General features: G+C 46.6%; 1 long non-coding RNA gene across 1 annotated transcript; it reads right to left on the bottom strand.

Moving 5' to 3' along the window:
* Nucleotides 1-2,711: 2,711 nt before the first annotated feature.
* Nucleotides 2,712-4,346, bottom strand: LOC127319466 (uncharacterized). The gene is made up of 3 exons (XR_011751088.1): nucleotides 3,960-4,346; nucleotides 3,248-3,318; nucleotides 2,712-3,147 (listed from the first exon to the last, which is right to left on the bottom strand). It is a non-coding gene; the product is annotated as an uncharacterized lncRNA (long non-coding RNA).
* Nucleotides 4,347-4,994: the final 648 nt, after the last annotated feature.

Here is a 4,994-nt window from a genome sequence, read left to right as displayed (position 1 = left end):
AGGTTTAATTTCGAAGAATTCTACTGTAGTAGCAGGTGTAGCAATAGGTGTGCATAAGAAATCATTATTATTTGTGGTTGTGAAGTCACACAACTTAGTATTTTCAGGAGTACCCATTTTAGCAGTAGTAAATAAAGCAAACTAGATAAAGTAAATGCAAGTAACTAATTTTTGTGTGTTTTTGATATAGCAAACAAGATAGCAAATAAAGTAAAACTAGCAACTAATTTTTTTGTATTTTGATTTAGTGCAGCAAACAAAGTAGTAAATAAAATAAAGCAAGACAAAAACAAAGTAAAGAGATTGGGATGTGGAGGCTCCCCTTGCAGCGTGTCTTGATCTCCCCGGCAACGGCGCCAGAAATTTAGCTTGACACGCGTACAGCACGCGACCGTTGGGAACCCCAAGTGGAAGGTGTGATGCGTACAGCAGTAAGTTTCCCTCAGTTAGAAACCAAGGTTTATCGAACCAGTAGGAGTCAAGAAGCACGTTGAAGGTTGATGGCGGCGAGATGTAGTGCGGCGCAACACCAGGGATTCCGGCGCCAACGTGGAACCTGCACAACACAAACCAAGTACTTTGCCCCAACGAAACAGCGAGGTTATCAATCTCACCGGCTTGCTGTAACAAAGGATTAGATGTATAGTATGGATGACGATTGTTTGCAGAAAACAGTTGAACAGTATTGCAGTAGATTGTATTTCAGTATAGAGAATTGGACCGGGGTCCACAGTTCACTAGAGGTGTTTCTCCCATAAGATAAACATCATGTTGGGTGAACAAATTACAGTTGGGCAATTGACAAATAGAGAGGGCATGACCATGCACATACATATTATGATGAGTATTGTGAGATTTAATTGGGCATTACGACAAAGTACATAGACCGCTATCCAGCATGCATCTATGCCTAAAAAGTCCACCTTCAGGTTATCATCCGAACCCCCTCCAGTATTAAGTTGCTAACAACAGACAATTGCATTAAGTATTGCGCGTAATGTAATCAGTAACTACATCCTCGAACATAGCACCAATGTTTTATCCCTAGTGGCAACAGCACATCCATAATCTTAGAGGTTTCTCTCACTCCCCCAGATTCACGGAGACATGAACCCACTATCGAGCATAAATACTCCCTCTTGGAGTTACTAGCATCAACTTGGCCAGAGCATCTGCTAATAACGGAGAGCATGCAAGATCATAAACAACAGATAGACATAACTTTGATAATCAACATAACAAGTATTCTCTATTCATCGGATCCCAACAAACACAACATATAGAATTACAGATAGATGATCTTGATCATGTTCGGCAGCTCACAAGACCCGACAATTAAGCACAATGGGGAGAAGACAACCATCTAGCTACTGCTATGGACCCATAGTCCAGGGGTAAACTACTCACACATCACTCCGGAGGAGACCATGGCGGCGTAGAGTCCTCCGGGAGATGATTCCCCTCTCCGGCAGGGTGCCGGAGGCGATCTCCTGAATCCCCCGAGATGGGATTGGCGGTGGCGGCGTCTCTGGAAGGTTTTCCGTATCGTGGCTCTCGGTACTGGGGGTTTCACGACGAAGGCTATTTGTAGGCGGAAGGGCAGGTCAAGGGGCGTCACGAGGGGCCCACACTACAGGTCAGCGCGGCCAGGTCTTGGGCCGCGCCGCCCTGTGGTTTGGCCACCTCGTGGCCCCACTTCGTCTCCTCTTCGGTCTTCTGGAAGCTTCGTGGCAAAATAGGACCCTGGGCGTTGATTTCGTCCAATTCCGAGAATATTTCCTTACTAGGATTTCTGAAACCAAAAACAGCAGAAAACAGCAACTGGCACTTCGGCATCTTGTTAATAGGTTAGTTCCAGAAAATGCACGAATATGACATAAAGTGTGCATAAAACATGTAGATATCATCAATAATGTGGCATGGAACATAAGAAATTATCGATACGTCGGAGACGTATCAGACGCCTTCGACAAGGTAACGACATCGACCGACGCCGCCATCATCCGCCAAGGCCGAGGTCGAGGCTGAGTTTTCACTGGCCGCCATGACACCCCGGACTAGATCACCATTGCCGGAGACCTGTGTGAGATCCCATGATCCCCACACAGGACTACCAACCTGGCCGACCACCTCCGACGGAGGAGATGGACACCACCGCCATGCCCAGAGCAGATACTCTGGATTCCTCGCGTCACAAGAATAGCCCAAGATTTCCTCCGTGAACCGCCGTCGGGGACCTCGCGGAGCAGGGCCATGCCCCAGTCCCGTCCAGGCCTAGATCGGGGCCCAGACCACCGCCGCCACCCGTTGCCATCCACACCATGGTTGCCGATGTCCTCCGGCCGCCGCCATGCCGTGACGCCCCGTCGACCTAGCCGGTGCGGTCGCCGCCGCTAGCGCAAGACGCGCCCGCGCGCCGAGTCGCGGACGAGAACCTCCACCGCCGCCGCCACACCACCGAGGCTTTGCCCGGCAGCGCCTCCAGCGGCGGCGGCAGAAAGAGAAGGCGCGCAGGGGGAGGCGAGAGGAAGGGCTGCCGGAGCGCCCGGGCGCGGCGCTGACGCGTCGGGGCGAGGGTTAGGTACAAAGGAAAATTACAAGCAACGACAGTCGTGTCACACAAGATAGCACTTATAACAGTTCATCAGTGATATCAAGGTTCTAGCTAGCATCACATAAACATCCCCAGAATAGTGATAATATATAGGGCTCCTTTGATTCAAAGGATTTGCATAGGAATTGTGTAGGATTTGGTTCCTATGGGAAAATTTCCTATACATGTTGTTTGATTCATAGGAACATATCCTATAGGAAAAAATCCTATAGGAATCTTGTAGTGTAATTCCTATAGGAAAAAAAACATTAGCTCATACCTCATGGAAAAATTCCTTTGCTACAATCAAACAAATTTCATCTTCCTATAGGATTCAATTAGACATGTCATTCCAATCCTATACCTTTCCTATTCCTATGTTTTTCCTATCCTTTAAAAAAGCCTTGTTCACTTGTTCTGCTTCTTCTCTCACTTGATGGCGCTTCTTCTCAGCCTCCTTCACTGATCTTCCTGCACAGGCTAACGTAACAGTTGCAGCTGTAATTGCCACAAGGTTAAATACTTTTCTTGCCGGAAAAAGCTTTATCAACTCCCTGCAGGTAGGTCAAGAGGAGATTATATCAACTCCTGTAGACCAGGAAAAGAAGAAAAGAAGAAGAAATAATCTATATCTGAGTATGTTTGGTATTATACCAGCAAACCTGATGCGGCTTTAGGAGCTTGAATTCCTCCAGAAGTTCCTCGTTATGCCTCTGACGAGCACGCTGGATACACATGATCATTAATTTATATCATTAGTTGACTGTGTTACAGTAGTTGATTGGTACTAATAAAAATAGTGATGTCTGAAACAAATAAACAGTGTCATACATGATACATACACACACAGATGTAGCTGATGCCCTATATATATATGACTGGTTGCCAATTAAAGGATGTATTACATGTAAGTAGGAGAGACTTTTCTGCTTGGGCAAGTAGTCGTTAGCATGCTTACGAAATAAATTATTTGCTAGTATAAAGAATTGCTGCAAGCATAAGAGGATAATATATATGGTTCAAAATATCAAAGCAAAGGAGCGGTAAGTTAAACATCTAATGTGTTTCTATTTGCTAATTAAAGGGATGGTCAGTACAAGTCATGATCCAAAGACGATCAACCAGGAAGATATAAGGGCATAAGGCTGCTTCGTGTAAAAATGCAACTGTACTTGGGTAAGTATAAACTTGCTCTTTCCTGTAAAAAGAGAAAAGGAAATCTTGCCGCTGTTTCTAATTAATACCCACTAAAGAAGTCAGTCTTAACACATGGATGTTTGCTTTTGGATCGCAAAGAATTGGGATATGTTTGTACAGCGGAAGAAATAGCAGAAAATCGTGCGAGATAAGAAGAAGAAGATGATACCTTCTCGATAATACTACTGAGCATGCGCCTTGGCGCGTCAGCAACCGCCGGTGACGTGACCGCCGAGTGATGGGTTCGCTGGAGCACGGAGCCACCGATCCTCATCAACCCCTGTCGAAGAAGCGCCACCATCGTGGTATCTCGTATGCCTGTGAACACGTAGGGATTAGGGGAAATCCGTCGCGAATCCCCACCGGCGACCGGCCGCTCCTCCTCCCCTACCAACGCTATTGGGTTGCGATCGGTTAAGGCGAGAAACTTCGGTAGATTTTTGTGCCTACCCTGCGGATATGGGACTTGTTCTTCCTTAAGGTTAGGGTTAGGGTTGCTCGCTCGCCTGCCTTCCGCCTCCGAATTCAACAGTTATGGGGAAGGGACGTGGGGTTCTTTCTTACTTGGAAAACGCTACCGAACGCAAGCCAGAAGATCGGTGGGTGCTCCTCCCTAGCGCCCGCGCGCCTCCTATCTCTCATGTCGCTCGAAGATTTGGTAGAACAGGCTTTCTTTCGGCGGCCCATGTAGTACAAGGTTCTACGCGTGGGCTACTTTGGGCCGTCGCTCATTTATTCGACCAGTTGGCTCGTACGATATTGGAGAGAGCCACATATATAAACCGCTCAGTTTCTTTCTAAAGTTCTGATGTGGGACTAAAAAACGAACAGAACTGGCTGCACTCGACGCGGACGTGGGCGTCCGCGTCTCTCTACACTCTACAGACTACAGCTAGTTTCGATCAGTATCTACAACTGTATATCAGCGGTAGTACTCTTGCAACAGCTAGTATTGATCGATGTAGTTTGCTGTATGACACTTCGCTGCTAAATCCATGCACGTGCGCATCAGTGATGTCATCCTCACATCAGCATACGCACCTTGCCGCAAAATTCATGCACATGCATGCATCAACGTAGTTAGCATCACGTAAGTTGGCTGCACCAATACATGCACAGGTTTGGGGGAAAACGTGAAGGTATAAATTCGAAACTATAATCAGACAAAAACTAGATCACCGACAATATAAACTATTAATTTATG

Source organism: Lolium perenne, chromosome 1, assembly GCF_019359855.2.
Source record: "Lolium perenne isolate Kyuss_39 chromosome 1, Kyuss_2.0, whole genome shotgun sequence".
Classification (NCBI taxonomy): Eukaryota; Viridiplantae; Streptophyta; class Magnoliopsida; order Poales; family Poaceae; genus Lolium; species Lolium perenne.
The sequence above is the reverse complement of the archived record's forward strand: the minus strand, read 5'-3'. Positions and strand labels throughout refer to the sequence as shown.